The 19,734-nt window shown below is 34.4% G+C and overlaps 1 long non-coding RNA gene across 5 annotated transcripts; it reads left to right on the top strand.

The window, feature by feature from the left end:
• Positions 1–2,849: 2,849 nt before the first annotated feature.
• Positions 2,850–6,114, top strand: LOC141706108 (uncharacterized). Of its 5 annotated transcripts, none has more exons than XR_012568638.1 (12): positions 2,850–3,096; positions 3,170–3,251; positions 3,334–3,417; positions 3,574–3,800; positions 3,915–4,204; positions 4,287–4,378; positions 4,478–4,693; positions 4,870–4,992; positions 5,083–5,286; positions 5,369–5,454; positions 5,583–5,665; positions 5,745–6,114. It is a non-coding gene; the product is annotated as an uncharacterized LOC141706108 (long non-coding RNA). The 5 variants fall into 5 exon arrangements; XR_012568637.1 differs by having other exon boundaries at positions 4,478–4,722; XR_012568640.1 differs by having other exon boundaries at positions 3,664–3,800; positions 4,478–4,992.
• The last annotated feature ends 13,620 nt before the right edge of the window (positions 6,115–19,734 follow it).

The raw sequence follows: 19,734 nt of genomic DNA, 5'->3' as shown, positions 1-19,734 counted from the left end.
TCAAATTGCTTTGCCATTTATATTAGGTAATTTGATATGTGATAATATAACTACTAGCATTGATATTATTAAGCTCAAGTTGATGACGGACTCAACATCATTTTTTGGAGTGCATCATGGTCATGGAGGCTCCCACGTAGCTCTCCCGGTCTCCTTCCCTTATAGTTCTTCCTTTACGGATCTATATATTAATCAATTTTATGTATTTCAGTTTTGTATGTTCTTTTTGGGAAATATTTAATTTTGAACTGGGTATGAACTTTCAGGTTGCAAACTATTGCCAGGTGCGAGTTCATATTGCCAGAAGTTATCATGTCCCTACAGTTTTCAGTATGCCATCTACTGGTAATTTTAATTTACACATTTTGCGCACATCATATTATCAGAGGATTTTTTTGTCAATAAAATGGTAGGATATGACCATGTTATATAATACTATTAGTATATATGTAATAGAACATATGTGTGTTCTGAGTTTGTCCAGTTACCTGTTAAGGTTGCTAAGATTTTTTTTATTTACCATAATATTTCAGCAAATACCAATATGAGCTCTTAAAGTTCCTTGCGATCTACTGCATTTTCTCAACGCAGTGTGACATGAAATATACCAAATTACACAAGTTACCTAATTCAGATTCAAATTAGGCGTTAATGATTCAAATTTAACAACTAAGTTATCATTAATATACCAAACTTGGCTAGACTGAACACTAATTCGGTCGTTGTTATTTTTTTTAGGCGTTGGAGCGCAAAGTCTTTACTCACGAATGGGGATGGCAATCAGATCGGGTCGGGTATTGCAGAATCCATATCCAAACCCAAAAATTTTATCCATTCCCGAATCCGACCCGAACCCGAAAAATACCTGAAAATGAATACCCGAACCTGATCCATCGGATTTTGGACCGGATTCGGGTATACCCGAAACCCGAATTTTTTTTGAATTGGATATACATACCCGAACCCGAAACCCGAACCCGAACCCGAAATCTGAAAATTTGTATAATTATTGATATTGCAATTTGCAAGTATTTGGGATCGAACACACGACTTGAAGAGAAATAGTTTTAACGTGTCATCTTCAACCACTCCACCGCATCATTAATTGCGTTATTATATGTATAGCTAATATTTAAAAAATCAATGATACCCAATTTTTTAATTTATTATTAAAAGATGTTTTGTTAACCTTATAAACGTTATCACCCGTTTAAATGATTGAATAATTATATTTCATAAAACTTTATAATTAATTAATTTTTAACATTAATATAAAAATATATGCTCTAAAATTTATATAATAATACGTATAATGTATATTAGAGGTTATATATATATATTATAATATTATAATGTGTAATATATGAAATTCTAATATTATATACATACATTTAATATATATATATATAATAATTCAGATTTTTTCGGATTTCGGGTTCGGATCAGGTTCAGATAGAGTTTCGGATTTCGGATCGGGTTTCGGATCGGTATACCTAATATCCAAATCCAAATCCAAAAATTTTCGGGTTTAAAAATTAAATCCATATCCAAATCCAAAAAATCGGGTTCGGTAAATCCAAAATTTCGGATTTTGGATCGGGTATCCGTCGGATCGGATTATTTTGCCATCTCTACTCACGAATCATACAAAATAGTCCACCTTTAAAAAACAAAAGTGTATGTTATCAGCTTTCTGCATCAAGTATGACTCCACATAACATTTATAGAATATAGGCTGAGCAACAAATAGAATACGATACTTTCAATAAAGGTAATTTTTGATATTTTAAAAATGTGCAGATACTCAGTTATTTATGAATCTTCCATTGGAAGACAGAAGTTTTCAACATTTTCCAAAGTATAATTTTAGTAGCAAAAAAACACGAGTTGATCCCCGCATCTTGGATAATCCTGAAGCAGCAAAGAGAAAGAAAATGCACTCAATCGTTACTGTTACGTTGCCCAGTGTTGACACATTGATGGCAAAATTCCAGGTACTATACTGAATCCTATCAAACTATAATCATCTAAGTTAGTATGAGTATCAGAATTTGGAAATGGTTGTCTAATTCCTGTTTTTTAATAATTTTCAGCTTGATTTTTAGAGTATTCAGGTTATTTATTCATCGATGAATATATGTCACGATTAAGGAAGTATATGATGGTTACTGTGCTTATTTGTATTCTCTAAATAACATGATCAACTGCTTTTAGAGTAGGAGACTATGTCATTTTTGGTGAAAGGGTGGCCATGTACGGTCAAGTCTCCATTGTATCCAATGTATGCATATGTAATTGTTGGTTAGCTTTGAATCATTTACTTACAGATTTTCCTTTCAAGTTAGCAGACTAAGTTTTTGTTGGTTTAAAAGTCATTACACCATAGATGGCCTGATGCAATGGTTTTTGCAAAGCGTTACAAGCATTTTGTTGCAATGGCTAAGAAATTCTTATGTTATTGTAACAGTACTGATTTGGTGCTACAATAGCTATTAAGCTAGTGTTACATGAGAGTTACGGTGTTGCACAACATGTAACACCAACACCTACTGTTACAATAGATATTTTTTACTTTTTGAAAATATTAAAGTAAAAATATAATACTTTTTAATTTTAACTTATATATTCTGGTTTATTAATAATTTAATAATATAATATATAATATATTATAAAGTATAAAGTTGATTTATACGTAAATACAAAGTTTAATTTCATAATTTTTTATTTAATAAATAATAATCTGTTAAAAATAATAATATAATAATTAAAATATAAAATATGAAAATAAACAGATTACTAAGTGAATTATTGGACGGTAGATTTCCCCCCAAATGAAAAGACACCGACTAAATACACCATCCTCCTCTTCTCATCTCACTCCATTCTCTCTCTCCCCTTCCTCCTCTTCTCGCTTATCCTCTATGTTTATCTCTTCCCGCTTAACGGTGATGCCTCTATGATTAAACGAACTCACAATCATTGTATTGTGCATCTCGATCTTTTTTTCGCTTTATTTGATTTTGCAGATTTTAGGGTTTCAAATTGGGTAATTGAAGATATTATTTGATTTTGTTATCGGATCTGTACAACTTATGGGTATGTACGGTTCCTGTTTAATATGTATTGGGTAATTGAATATATGAATTTGATTTTGTCATCGGATTTTTAGGGTTTATGTGATATCGGATCTGTACAATTCAAAGTATAAAGGTCAAGACAAGCTTCTAGTGATTGTGTGGGTGGTAGCTCAGGTAAGCTATTAACACTAAATTTTGTGCAACTTATAAGTTCTTCTGCATATGTATGCTAAATATAAATTCTTATCTTATTTAGGCCTGTCAAGGAGATCTCGCGGTAGGGTGGGAAACAAGGCTCTAATCCACAAACAAGGGATTTGGTTTTACAGTTAGTTGAAAGGTATGTTCACACCAACAAAGGGTATGTTAATTCTTGATTTTATTGATCTTTTTTCAATTAAAAATCTCTTCTTTATGTAATTAGCTTGTAAATTTGTTGTTTTTAACTAATGGGTAATTCAAGAAATTAGTTTATGTTTTTATTATGTGATTTTAGGTAAGTTTAATGAATGGGTTTGGTGATAATTAAAGAATCGAGTTTTATGAGAATTTATGGGGTAGTGATATCAAAATTGGGATAAATTAGCTCTTATGGTGATGGTCAATAAGAAGAGATTGGTACAACTAGTACCCAGTGATGTGTGTTTATCTGCCGGGATTTTTTTATAAGCTTTAGTGGTCCAAAGCTCTATTCTTCCTACTCTGCACAAATAAATTAAAAAGGTATTTAATTTTTCCTTCTCCTGTTATATTCCAGCAGTCCATTTGTGAATTGGTTTTAAGTAGAATGTGTCAAAGTTGTGTTTTGACGTTGTGGTGCATATGCATATGGTGTAGATGCTAAGAACACTGCTAGCGGAGGTGGGAAAGCTTCTTGCAACCTAAAATCTCAAATTGCATCAGATGTAAAAGTTACTTCATTCGAATAAAACTCGCTGTGATGTGAAATATCCTTTTAATATAATTAAATAGGATCTTTCACATCACAAGGAGCAATAAGTTTTATTCGAATGAAGTAACATTTTACATCTGATGCATTGTTAGATTTTTTCTAATATACTCAATTAACGAAATACCAGAAGGAATAAAATTCCATGAGGTCAACCTTCTACTTATTCGGTTTGTAGGTATAAGTTTAAAAACCATCCATTTTCATTCTTTTATTTGCTAGTTTCTATGACTTTTTCTCATTCGTATTCCCGTGTGCAGATTCAGGAACAAGGTCAAGAATGGAACACTATCACGTCTTTTTAGCATAGTCTCCTGCACAATAACAAACCAAAGTGAAGATTTTTTATCTTGTAAGAACAAAGATGCTTACATTCATACACTCTAAATTATTTGAGAGATATAATAATGCTATATTGATTTGATTGACACAATTTCTTTTCTTAATTCAGCAAGCATCAAGCCACCTTGTGATGATTTAAACAATGATGATGCTGGATTTGTTTACTCCTTCTCAATTAGTAATGTATTACACTCTCCACCTCAAGTAATTCCAGTGTTCAGATCATTGGCATATGGGATTCCCAGTCCACAGTTTACAGAAAGTGTGGCCCTATCTGGAATTCTAAGCAGATTATTTTACACCGGGACTGTTCTTGTTGCCACCAGTAAGCTAGCACCTCGGGATTTGAACTAGGTGCACACGTCAATTATATGCAAATATAAATACTCTGCTTTTACCGAGTTATTTAACTCATGTATCTGCTTCTCCCTGATTGCAAACTCTTTTGGCGGTCCTCTGCATTTATTGCTGATATTCTGGAAATTTTATTTGTGCAATCAGGATGGAATGCGACGTGGGATCTTTCTAAAATTGCTGGTGAAGTTGGAGGAACATTGTAACAATGTCCTCGTAGGAAGTGAAATCGATTATCACCGTCTCATAGCACAAAGATCCATAGACCAAGTTAGTTTTAGAAAAATACAGTTCCAATATCCATGTTGTATACTCATGAATGGATAAACTGATCTCTTTATGTGTGTGTTGATTGAACAGGTGGAATCAGTCATATTCGTTCTATAAGTAGTCAAGGAGCATAAATCCAATTACTAAAAAAGATTACACATGTATAATTGTGAGGTAAATGTGACTGTAATCAGAATGTTCAGAAAGTTCACAGAAGGAGTAGTAATGAAAAGGTGGTCATTACATTGAGTAAACGAAATCAGCCAATTGAAGAAAATGGTGGAGTACACTCTGGTAGACATTTTCACCTAAACCTAACAATTATGTTTCATTTATTTGCGTTAAAATAATGTATTTTCTATTTGACACATTGTAGGAAAGGACAATGTAGCCCGTTGTAATTCTTATACTGACCCGCACACTCTCGGTCGTAGACCTCTTGCCGCTGTTAGACAAAAATTGGTATGGCATCATTTAAATTGTTAAAGAAAAAATATTCAATTTAGGTGCCAAACTAGTCTGACATTGCTCTGTACATTTTTTTTGTACATTTTATAAAAATAAATACCCAAATTTGATGTCTCCATCAGATGCTAAAGTGTATTTAAAAATCCGTAAACGCAAACCAGGGCGCAAGTACAAATCAAATAGTGAATCCATTGAAAAGCGAATGGTAAGCATATTTCTAGTGGTAAATAATAACCCTGAACATGTTCTACCTTTAACAAATAGATTGCAAATTTCTATTGTAGAGATCCCTTTAGGAGGTGCTGGAAGAAGGGAATGATGCAAACGAGTTGCTTGCCAGTGGCAGACATGGACCAGATTGGCTGGTCGGAAGGAGAGGTGATATGGCCGGCTCGGAAAAAGGTCCTACTACTCCACAACCTTGTGCTGCTGATTTGAAGCAGATAACTCAAGAGCTGGAGACCAAGTTTAACAGAAAGCTCCAAGATAAGATGGCCTGGATGTTAAAAAAACTCGGCGAGGCGAATTCGGGTATGAACATTGATGTTAGAAACTTTTGTGTGACCAAGTCAAGTGATCATGATGAGAATGGCACTCCTTTTGCCAGTGGAACTCACACTCCAGGCACTGAAGGCACTCGAGGTCAAGGCACTGAAGGCAACACAATTTAAGATTTTGTAATCATCGAATTTGGTTTATTATAATCTCATAACTAGTTTCGTTATTTTTAACGGTTAAGTAGTGGTGGTTGTTTTGGTTGGTGAATAGACTTTGAATGTAGATTGTTTTGGTGTAGTTATTTTAGTTGGTGGATGGAGTTGAGACTTGGTGGATGGAGTTGGGAGTTACTTGAATGGTCATGTAGTTGTGGTATGTTTAGGACTTATATTATGGGATTCTTCTGAAAACAGGAATGGCATTTCAAAAATTTATATATTAACTGTTACATTAGCCTAATTTACTGATACAGTATCTTACATTTAGTGTTACATAATTATGAAATGTGTGTTACATTATTGTGGAATTTGTGTTATAATAGATAAACATAGTGTTATAATAGGTTATGTGGGCCCACCTGTTGGTCTATGTGCTTGCTTCTCATGTACAGAAATAAAAACTAAGAAGTGCATTAGAATAATATGACATGTTATTCTCCAGAATATTTTGAACCACAATCTCCAAAAGATTATCAAAAAAGAGATTGCAAGTCTGGTGGATGCATCCAGATGAAGCCAATGCAGTGTTCCGATGTTGATTTTTCCCATGTCTGGAATTTCTATGACGATAGATTCCCCTGACAACAATCATTACCATTCCAATTTTCATCTGCATTTCAGTGGCTTATTTCGTTTGAAAAATTTGGAGGAAAAAGCATAATAATAAAGGTAAATGTTATATTTATATTGGAATTCAAATGTCTTGTTTTCCTTGCAATTTCCTGGCCAGTATCTCATTATTTTCATTTAAGAGACTTCCAGATCAACCCATTCCAATCGGTTTATACCAGATAAAAAGAACAAAACACGCAATTGCTATAATTTAGAAAGTACAGGCAACAGCCTCTTCTTTACAAATATTTCCATTTTTAAAATTTCAAGATTATGTAAATATTCTTTCATCATAGTTTTTATGGGCATCCAAAATAAGGTATCAAATTCATCTATTATCTCATTCTCGGCATTCAATTTGTAACATAGTATAACCTCTGTATAACTGCTCATGATCGTTCGAATTTTCATTAAAGGTGGTAATGACAAGCTTCTTTAGTGTTGACTTCTATCAGGTTGCTTAAGGTGTTTTCATGTATTCGACTTTCTTTGTTGATAACTATTAAGTGACTTAGGTTATTTGGAAGAAATCCATACTCCAGTATTTGCTGATTTTTAGTCACAGGGATTCAAATAGCCTAAGTATCAGAAAACAACAAAGAGTTATCATATTTCCAGGAGGTGAGTACCTTCTTTTAGAAATTATAATATATATTTAATATTCTGGCGATTTATTATTACCCATAAGTTTCTTGAAATACTTGGTGGAAGGAGTATGTAGAGTTTTTATAACTTTTGGATTTTTTCTAAGAATATTCCAACTTATGGTCAATGATCTGGAAGGGTTTTTCTGGTGTATTCTTCTTAATACTATATCATTATCTTTGTTCATTGCAGTGAGTTTTCATGATGATGCATGGACTGCTACTGAAACTGAGGGTCAAGAAGCAAGTATAACGTCTCCTTTTATGTTAGCCTTCCTTTTGAAAAATGTGATCAATATCATTCATGTTTTCACGACCAAGTTCTTAGTAATTTATAATATTGGAAAGGTCTCCTTGTAGTTGACAAATGATTGATACAACAATTTCTTAAAATTAAAGCATCTTGTGATCAATTTACACCTGATGTATAGGTCTATGGACTGAACCATGATATTTTTGGCTAAAGACTGTCAAATATTTTTTACATGAGTTTTAGGTCTAATGTCTCTTAAAGATGAACTAAAGGAGTGTTTCACTTTTTTATAATTTTTGATCATGAACCATATTAATTTGAAATATAGTGGGGTATGTAGTTGCTGCCATGGTTTCTTTTAATTTTTTTTTAGATTTAGTAGTTGAATGTATAATTTGAAGTTATATTATTATCATCTTAGAAAATTTTTCATTGTTTTCTCAATTATCAATCTTTTAATGAGGCCATGACCAAAATAAAAAAGAAATCTTTAAATCAAGATTATAACTAAACTTTGATACTTTAATGTCAATTTATCCTAATTTCCTAATTATTTATTTATTTATTCTCTTTTTATTGGCACGAATTTTTGGTTCATATGTCAATTATATATACATTTTAGTGACAGTATCCCACCTAAGTTAGAACTAAACTTATAAACTTACATTCAATAAATATTAAATTAAATTCCTTAATTAATTAATTTCAAAAAGTTTGAGGTATTTTTTCATAAAAAGTGAATACAGTTTTAACATCAAGTAGTTGTATCCAAAATATTAAAAATATGTACTATATGATAAATAAATACTAATTAATATTGTATATTAATAAAAATCCATGTGCGAAAGCACTTCCAATATATTTGTTAGATATATTTGTGATGTCATGTCTAATAATGATTTGTGTTTAGTTTTCAGATCTTAACTAACAGGACAAATCAGGACTTAACTGGAAATCAGTACTTATACTAAAGTCAGAACTTAAGATATCAGAACTTAAGATATCAGAAGATATTTATCAGGAGATAATATCAGTACTTAAGAAGACATTCAGATAAGGAAGATGACTGATTGAAGGAAAGAAGATTAAGACAAACACAAGAAGAGATATGCATGGAGAAGAATTTTATGAAGAATAGAATACTTGGAAGAAAAGATAACTAGTTGATATATTTTAGGATGCAGACTTATGTTCGATATCAATTAGAAGTTTATCTTGTAATTGTGTGTCTATATAAACACAACATAGGGTTTACACTATAAGTGTTATCATAATCGAGAATATTATTCATTGTAACCCTAGCAGCTCTCGTGATATTTGTTCATCACTAAGAGAGAACGGTCCCATTGTAATACTGTTTCATTAATAAGATTATTCTGTGTTTCATACTTGTGTTCTTAATTCGATTTGATTGTACTAGATACTGTATTCAACCCCCTTTTACAGTGTGTGTGACCTAACAAGTGGTATCAGAGCAATCTGTTAACACATATACAGTAAAGATCCAAAACAATCATGTCTGAAGAAGAGAAAACTCCAACCAAGCCTACCAAAACAGAAGAAACTCCAAAGACTCAAATTCATAATCGATATGAGACTATTAGGGTTCCCATACTGAAACCTTCTGAGTATCCCATATGGAAAGTGAGGATGACTATGTTTCTGGAAGCTACAGATCCAGAATACCTTGACAAAATTAATGAAGGTCCACATAAGCCAACCAAGCTCTCTATTGTAGTTGCAGATCAGCCAGCATAGACTGTACTAAAGGAGAAAAGTGAATATACAGCTGAAGATATCTCATCTATTGCCAAGGATGCAAAGGTAAGGCATTTGCTGCATAGTGCCATTGATAATGTCATGTCAAACAGGGTAATTAACTACAAGACTGCAAAGGAGATATGGGATGCCTTGGAGACAAGATACCGGGGAACTGATTCAATTAAGAAGAACAAGATGACTATACTCACTCAAGAGTATGAGCACTTTGACTCAAAACCTGATGAGTCATTAACTGGTTTATATGACAGATTTGTCAAACTCTTGAATGATTAGTCACCGGTGGATAAGGAATATGATCTTGAAGATACTAATCTTAAATTCCTTTTAGCTCTTCCTGAAAGTTGGGATTTGAAGGCAACTACTATAAGAGATAACTATGCTCTTAATGAAACTACTCTTGATGAAACTACTCTTGATGAAACTACTCTTGATGAAACTACTCTTGATGAAATTTATGGTATGCTCAAAACTCATGAACTTGAGATGGATCAAAGAAGCATGGGAGAAAGTCAAAAACAGTTGCTCTTAAGGCCGAGGAGGAATCCCCCAAAGTGGCTGTCTCAAAGAAAGGCAAAGGAAATGCTCTCATTACAAAGTCTGATACTGAGTCATCAAGTTCTGATAGTGATGAGGATTCAGAAACTAAAAGTCTATCTGAGATGGATGCTGATGACGAGATGATGAAATTGTGTGCTCTTATGTTGAAGGGCATCACAAAGATAGCTTACAGGAAATTCAGAAAGAGAAAGAAGTTTTCCAGGAAAAGTGGAAGTTCTTATAAGAAGGGATTCAGAAAATATGAAGGCAAAGCAAGGAAGTCTGACAGAGGAGATTTCTCAAATGTTAAATGCTACAACTGTGGTGAGAAAGGCCACATATCTCCTGATTGCAAGAAAGGAAAAGGTGACAAAGGCAAGGCACTTGTCACAAAGAAGAAAAGCTGGACAGACACTTCATATTCTGATAATGAGATGAACTATGCCTTGATGGCAAATGCTAATAGTAGTTCTGATGCTGCTGAGTTAAAGGTACCTCAAACAACTTATGCTTTTCATACTGATGATATTATTGAGTTGAGATCTTATCTTAAAACCATATTCATTAGTTATAGAGATCAGACTTTAACTTGTGATAGGTTAACTTCTGAAAATCTGGCTTTTAAGAAAAGGAATGACTATTTAGAAAAAGAGTTAGTTATGTTCCATCTCACTCAGAAAGAAAGAGATGATGCTTTTTATGTTAGAGATGAAGTGTTAAAATTGAATCAATCTCTAAAAACTGAATTAGAAAAGGAAAGAGAGATTATCAGGACTTGGACTAACTCTGGCAGAACAACTCAGAATTTATTAAGTAGTGGAAACTGGAAAGAGGGCTTAGGTTATGGAGATGATAAAAGTGAAACAGGAACTGAACAAATTAAGCCAATTATTGTTAAATAGACTACTAAGCCAAAGTTAAATCTTGTTAAGTTTGTAGCTAAATCTGTAAAGTCTGATTCTGAAAAGATGAAAGATACTAAGACAAAAGTTAAGGCAGAGTCAACTTCTGAAAAATTGAAACAGGATAAGACAATTGAAGTTAACATAGGCATAATGACAAAGAAGCAGCTTAAGTATAAGCTGAAAGAGATTAAGAATGTAAACAAGGTAAAGCCACCTAGGAAAAATAGGAATGGAAAGGAAGGTGTGAATAAAAGCAATAATTATGTGCATGTTCCTAATTCTCCCAGAAAGAAATACTATGGAAATTCTAACCATCTGGCTTCTTTTTGCAGGAAAAATAAGAATATAAACTCCTTACTTTCTAAGTCAGGAGTTAAGAGTCAGTCTGTTAGGTTTAAGCCACAAAATCCTTGTTTTCATTGTGGTAGTTTATCACATTCCATTTATACTTGTAAGGAATATCATAGTTTGTACTATGATTATTATCAAATGAAACCTTCTTTAAAGAAAGTTAGCATTATTCCTTCTAGTGTAAGTTCTGATGCAAAGTCTAATATTGTAAATTCTGATAAGAAAAATGTTAACATAAACTCTGATATTAAATCCGCTGCAAATGTTAACAAACTTAATAAGGCCAAAGGATCCAAGCAAGTCTGGGTCCTTAAAACTAATCATTAGTGGTCTTTGTGATTATAGGGAACGGGAAAAACATCCTAGTTCTGGACAGTGGATGTTCAAGACATATGACTGGAAATAAAGCCCTGCTATCAGACTTTGTGGAGAAAGCTGGCCCAAGAGTTTCTTATGGAGATGGCAACATGGGAAAAACTCTGGGATATGGTAATATCAATCTTGGGAATGTCATCATTGAAAAAGTAGCTCTAGTCTCATGACTTAAACATAATCTGCTGAGTGTTAGTCAAATCTATGACAGAGGTTATCATGTGGATTTCTTTGAAGAACACTGTGAAGTTGTAAGCAAATCTACAGGAAAGTTGTTCTAAAGGGATACAGGCATGGTAACATTTATGAAGCCAAGCTTTCAATAAGTTCTCATGGTTCTGCAATGTAATAACCCCAATTTTTGGGAAATTTTGAAACCCTTATGAATAGTGTTTTTGCTGAATGAGAAAACTTTTCATGCCACACTATGTAGGGGTTCTGATATGGATATTCTGAGATTTTATTAGTACTTTATATGGGATATAAGTGTATGTAAAGATTGTCAAAATCCAAATCCGAACATTTTGATTTTCCCGGAAATACACTAGATACGGAGAGAATTGAGTATAAGGTAACAGGATAAAAAGGATTTAAATTAAAGGATTATAATAGAGGATCATAAAAAGGAATATAATGTATTGAGAAAGGTTAAGGCAACCTAAGTAATAAGATCCCGGGTATGATCCTTCAAACGATAAACGAGAACGAAAGTTAAGCGAACCGTATAACAGATCAGCGGTCATTAGGCAAACAATTAGGAAGTTAATCAAAGGGATTAGAGAGAGTGATGTCACCCAACCAATGAGAGGGGGACAAAGAGGGAAGGATGACATCACAACATGACCTAGGCATGACAAGGGAAGGAAGGAGATGTGGTGGCTTTTTAACCACACAAAATCAAGGGCAACAAGGTAATTAACTAAATCAAACACAAAACCAATCAACCAAGCCAAGCAAATCACTTTCATCAAAATCAAAAAAAAAAGAAACCAAGGCATTGTTCTTCATGCTCTCGGCTTTTTACTATTGCAAATGGGCAAGAAATTCAAAACTCAAGATCCAAGTCTCCTAAATTGGTAAGATAATTCCCTAATCATCTTTATGCTTAGTTAGGGCTATATCATGAGTTTAAGCCATTAATTCCTTCTCAATCTTCTTCATTTAATCAAAGAAGAAGACAATGAATAGTGTTTTCAAGTTTTTAACTTGAAATTTTTCTTGATTTCCTTGAAGATCCAAGCATTCCTAAGACTTCTCAAGGCTTCTTAAGGCTTCCTAGCTCCTCCCACCACTTCGAGGAAGGTATATCATCTCCAAACCCTAGATTCCTATGTGTTATAAGATGATTTTGATTAGTAGGGTGATATTTTAGCTTAGTGTTTGTGATTTAGAGTTTGGGATTGAAATGGTATTGAATCGGATTGGTAAATCTTGTTATTTTGGTTAAAAGAATGTAGTATAGTTAAATTCAAGCTTAGGCATAAGTATGAATGTTAAAATTGAATTGGTTGGGGTTGTTATGATGTGGTAAGGATGGATGTTGGTTGTATGTTGGATTTGAGGTTGGTTTGTGGTTGGTTTTGAATGGTTTAAAATTGGGAAATCGCGTAAACATAGCCGTCGTAACGTCCGATTTTCTTTAGACTGTTTTTGTGCATAACATTAGGACCCGAGAACCCCCTGCTAGATTATGACCATTTCTATATTTAGATAGCTCATGTTACGAGCTTCGTTTTGATATGTAGTTCGTTCGATTCCGATGCACGGTTTAGGAGAAACGACCGTTTCAAGTAACGGCATTTCGCGAACGAAACTTTTCCCCTCGCCTTACTTTGAAACATAGGTTAAGGACCAAAAAGGGCTAATTAAACTTTGGTTTAATTCCAACTTACTTGTTGCTTATAGGTTACCAGACTCGTCCCGAGCCATTCGTAACCCCCAGTCGCTCAGGCAAGTTTTCTACCCGTTATAACTGTTGTTGTGATGAATATATGTATTTGCATTATCTTGCGATAGATGCATGTTGGTTAATTAGTAAATGTTGTTATATATTGAAGCATGCTGCTATGGTATATATATATATGCATGCCTGTTTTGTATTATTTCCATATATAATTGTTGATAATACCTATGCTAGAGGATAACGGTAATTTGCATATACCCTTAGTATAGGGACCCAAAGGTGGAAATATTTTCTAAAACCGGGAGTCGAGGATCCCGAGTAGATTTTGTATATATGGATATAAATATATATATATACTTATATATATATATGGTCATAGTTTTCAAAACTATTAATCGAATAAGGTTTATTCGATAACTTTAACTTTATTTTATTATTGAATATTATTTCGAATATTATTCGAAGGCGTATGACTCCTTTATATTAAATGAATATTATTTGAATATTCAATTGAGGATGTATGACTCCTTTTCTTTTATTATCTGAATATTATTTGAATATTCATTCGAGGGCTTATGACTCAGTTTATATTATTTAATGAATATTTTTGAATATTCATTTGAGGATCTATGACTCCGATTATTTGCTGAGATAAATTCTTTATTTTATTAAAGAATAAGGTGTAAATAATCAAACTTATTTTCGATTATTCAAATAAAGATAGTACTTTCATATAAGTATATCTTTGGTTATTTAATATTCTTTTCAAGTATAAGTTTTAAAACTTCTACTTCAATTATTTTTATAAAGATTATTCTTTATGGGAATATTATTTAAATAATAATATTCAGTCATTTTCTAAATATTCTGGGGACTGATTTACTTCATTAAATCAGCTTTACTCCAAACACTCTATAAAGTGTTTTCGAGTCTTCAAAATGATTTTTAAAAGTTAGAGCGGATCCCAAAACTCATTTTTATATTTAAGATCTTCCTTTTTAAGGGGATTTAAATACTCGCTCAAAACCTGAGGGATCCGGCTCTGTGGTGTATTTTATATTCGCAACAAGGTTGCTGTCTTGATAAAAGAGTTTTTGATTACTTACCCAATATTCGGGAAGTAAAATTCTTGGAACAAGTTAATCCATTAACAGGCATCGCCTGGGAAATATCGGTGAGTTTTCCTTTCCAACTAGATACGACTTCTTGGTGGAGCCGTATCAACAAGTTCTACTTGGGGAAAGGGGGAACGAGCTTTACGTTTCAGAGTCATGGATTTCATCTGAACTAGGAGTGGTGTAAGTGGTCGAGTGGCGCCGGCCCAGCCTTATTATATTGGCCCAAATGGCCTGGAAGTTCCGCTAGGGCAGTCCATTCCTTAGGAGTTCAGTGTTTGGTTGACAAGTAAATCCGACAGGTTCTCCTCTACATGTAGAAAATGGTGGGGTTGCACTTCTACGACTGATCATCGTAAGTGGTCTTCCTGGCGCGGCAAACTCCCGTAATGAGTTCATCATCCAATTGGATATTTCTGCAACACTACCGAGAGCACTTCGATAGAAAGGCTACGGTTGGGCGATTGTTGAGTGTTGGCAGGGTCAAGTTTTCAAAATGATGTTTGCATCAAATGAAGTATCTCATAACTTCATTTTATTTTGATGATATTTTAAAGGTTGAATCTATTCAAGTATTATCTTGTAGTCTCATCTATGTGATGAACTTTTAATCTAATTATAACTTGAACGGTGGTAGTTCAAGTAGTATTTGGAAAAGATATAAGTATATTGGAATATCTTGTAACTTCATCTTTTAAACTTATATCTAGTAAATGATTGTCTTATATATGACAAAGATTTTCAGAAAAACGTTGAGACAAGGTTAGATATATGAGATCACCTTGCAACGATATTTTTTTATACAGTTATACACTGGGACTTTGTGTATATTATGCATGGAAGAGGACTTCCAATATTTTGAAAAGTATATATGTATATATACTGAATATTTTGCGACTTCATCGCATTAAGATATCAAACTTGGTTCATTTCTTTTGACCAAGACTTTCTTGAGTATTATGAGTAGGCTCATATATTGTTAATCATTATACATATTATTTTGGTGGGCTTGCTGCTCACCCTTGCTTTCTTCTTTCATCACACAACATCAGATAGATAAGATGAACAGGACCAAGCTCCCAATTCGCAAGCGGATAGGAAACGTTCCGCAGCTTTCTGGAAGCGTTGAGGCCGCTGTAGCTGAGGTAGAAATTACCAATAGGCTAAGTTTTCAACTAATAATGTACCAGACTTATGTATATTATGAATTGTAATAATGGCAAAGAAATGTAAATTATCCAGAAAACCTTTTAAGGTGTAATGACATATAATTGTGGAATAAAACGACTTGTGTTATTTTTTTTGAGTATTCATCTCTGAGACTATAACTTGTGGTGTGTGTGTGTATATTGTGGGGTCACAGTAAAGAGTAGTTGATTGTTTAATAAGATTGGGTGTTGTTAAGGGAAGTGGAACTCGTGACAACCCGGATCCCCGACCTCGGATTTGGGGGTGTTACAGAAGTGGTATCAGAGCTAAGCGTTATAAACCTCAGAGATGAAGTGACGTTAAGATAATAAGTACACTAAGATAAATAAGAACTCTTGCCAAGTTCATAGTCGGGCTACCTAACGTAGTACTGACAGTTAAAACCCTTACGGGAACCCTTATAAATATCGTGATAGTAACATAGTTCGTTCTCGTATAGGGCAGCGGGGCACCAAACCTTGAGGTTCAGGAACATCAGCATGAGGATGTTTTATTACAAGTTGGAGATCAAATTGTGAATCCGATGGAGTACCCTAATGAGGGACCGGATGAGGTTCAGATAGAGAATTTTGCGGTTGAGGATGTTATTCCTGAAAGGATTGTGGCTGAGGAGGATCTCATGGAGGATCCTGATGAGAATGAAGAGAGGACCGCTGAGGAACAGATGACCGTAGTCAGGGCGACTACCAGAGCAAGAATGACCGTGAGGGTGGCACTAGAGGATGAAGAGTTACCGAGGGCACAAAGGTTAATGAGGGCAGAAGGAGTGGGGCCTTCCACGACCCCAATTATACCAGTATCAGACCCTCTTCCAGAGGCTCCTGTAGACATCCATGAGGTTCCACCAATTCCTGTTCCCTCCCCTGTACAGAGCCCAGCACATACTGAGGAAATGCCACCTTTATCCCCTGCACCATTGTCACCTGATATCGTGCTTGGTTATCCATTTGGATCTCCTGGGTCTGCACCACCTGCACCCCATGGACTGCTAGATGCTACCACTCAGGCTTCTCTTATCGCTGATTATCATATGACTTTGGGTGGCCTGTCAGAGGCCCGGAATGTTAGGAGTGATCTGTTGTATTAGATATATTTGATAATGTCATGGCTAATATGTTTTATGTTTAGATTTCAGATCTTATTTGAACAGAACAAATCAGTACTTAACTGATCAGTACTTATACTGGAAGTCAGAACTTAAGGGATATCAGTACTTATGTTATCAGGAGATAGATATCAGAACTTAAGTGCTGAAGGACGATCAGATAAGGACAGTAGCTGATTAAAGTTAAGAAGATCAAGATAAACATAAGAAGAGATATGCATGAAGAAGGAATTCCGTGAAGAATGGAATACTTGGAATAGAAGATATCTGATTGATATATTTTAGGAAGCAGAATTATATTCCATATCAATTAGCGAATATCTTGTAACTGTGTAGTATATAAACACAGACATAGGGTTTACACTATAAGTGTTATCATTATCGAGAATATTATTTATTATAACCCTAGTAGCTCTCGTGATATTTTGTTCATCACTGAGAGATAACAGTTCCAGATTGTAACAGAGTTTATTGTTTAAATAAAGTTTGTTTTCTGTTACATAAGTTCTTGAAGTTTGATTTGATTGTAATAAACACTGTATTCACCCCCTCTACAGTGAAAGTGTGACCTAACATGTTGGATCGACTTACTGCACCAAGGATTGAGGGTGGGATACTTCCGACAGGATTAGCGTATAGCATGGAAAGGATTGAGGCTACCACCCGTGTTATAGCTAGAGGCCATCTTGAGGGTCAGGTTGATCCAGCTCTACTTGCGACTATCTTAGACCTCATCACCTCTGTGATGGAGCAGGTTAGGGATGTCGTGCGTGCTCGCATCTCTTAATCCATGGTAGTATGCAGAGCCAGAGCAATCAAACAAGGGTTTAATGCAGCACCGCTTTTGGAGGATTAGCCTAAGTTACGGATGATTAGTTTTAACGACGAGATGACTATCTATGGTAGTACTTTTGGGATAGGAACGATAAGTTCAAATGATGTAATCCTCTTTAATATGTTCAGTTGTTGTACCCTCGAACAAATGGTTACGTATATATTCGTTAATTTCAGTTCAGATCAGTTTGTTGTGATAAAATCACATTGTTAATTGCTCTATTAACACTTAAGAGAGTGTCATGAAGTTTATCGAACTTGAGAATTCATAATTTGCAATCGTGCAAGGACTAAACGAGGGGAAGACTTAAGCAAAGTAAGTAAGACAAATATCCGGAGATTCTCAAAATTTTCCAAGTAATATGCCCCCACAAGGAATAAGATTAGGGGCAAACCTTGAATGTGATAATCAGGGAGGTTGCAATTAAGATATAAAGAATCCGGAATATAATAAAGTGGAAAATGAAGATTTTAAATTAAAGGATGACCCCAATTATGCGGAGTAGGAAGAAATATTTAGACTAAGACAGCAGAAGTCGAGCGAGATAAGGAGACATGAGACGGTACTCCTATACGGAAATTCATGAACCTGTCTAAACAGAACTTATATTTTATTCCCAACCACCACCTTGAGGAAACAATGTGGTGTGAAATTCTTTCAGGACCTCTAAGGCGCTAAGCTCTCAGAGTTCCAAGGAACAAGCTGACCCAGTCGAGGCAAGAGCCTGGCTAAAGGAAATATAGGAATCATTTGAGATTCTAAATGATTGACGAATCACAAAAGACTGTTTTTATCACTTACCCTCCTAAAAGAGAGGCCACCTGCTGGTGAAAGACCAAGAAAGGCACGGAGCCAGAGGTTAGAATAAACTGATTTAAGTTCAGTCAATTGTTTTCGGGAAAGTAATTCCCAAGGTTATGGAGATAGTGTAAAAGCTTTAGAGTCAGAACAAAGGCAGACGAGTATGATAAATTATGAATCTAAGTTGTAAAAGTTGTCAAGATTCGTTCTGAGGACACGAATCCAGAATGACGGGATGTTTGAAATCAATGCTTATATTGTGATTGGTTTGTGAAATAATGATAAGAGAAAGGAAAATAAAAAGAAACTGAAGTGAAAAGGAATATAAAGGCAATAGAGTTTGAGGAATGATAAGGGAGTTGGGTATGAGGAAACCCTAAAGACTCATAGCAATAGAAATAGAAAAGTATGTAATCGTCAGGATGATGATGATCCACCATGAGTTAAAATTGATGGTTGAAGGCATAAGAGATACATATATTGTACCCCCTTTAAGTTGGGAGGATTCGAGGAAACCTTGAAATAGTTCGAAGGATAAATAATGAGACGCGGATAGACTGAGGAGACAAGGAAGTAAGAAATTAGGAAAAATTGGAAGAAGGAGGTGACCTTCAAGAATGTGAAGTGTAAGACCGGTGGCTTGATACCCAGAAAGGGAGACGCCAGGTATGAAAGATATCCCAACATTGAGGTGACTGTTGAGATAAACAACAAAAGTAAATAAGGAATTATTAAGAAGAAGTTCACGTTGAACATGACCAATATCTTCCGAGACATCCATGTTATCATTACCAAATCAGGAAAGAAAAGCGGATGACCATTGTTATCTTTTGGAGGCCATATGGATTGACCTCAATTTGAATAAGGATGCTATTATGAAGTTAGGTATAGACTATCGAGGTGGGAATGATGAATAAGATAATCTATCAAGGATATATGACTTGATTATCCATGGAAGGATGCAGGTACCTTTTAAAGGTGGAATTAAGGATAGAACATTGGTAACTTAAAATGAATCCTAGGGGACTGCATAAAGGTTGGCATGTTACCCTTAATAGGGACAGTATGAGTTTTGACAGTATGATTGGGAAAGGGTTAAGGTAACAACAACCTTTAAGAATCAGTGGAGAAATT

The sequence above is a fragment of the Apium graveolens genome, chromosome 2 (assembly GCF_009905375.1).
Source record: "Apium graveolens cultivar Ventura chromosome 2, ASM990537v1, whole genome shotgun sequence".
NCBI classification, from domain to species: Eukaryota; Viridiplantae; Streptophyta; class Magnoliopsida; order Apiales; family Apiaceae; genus Apium; species Apium graveolens.
This window is presented reverse-complemented; position numbering and strand designations above follow the sequence as displayed.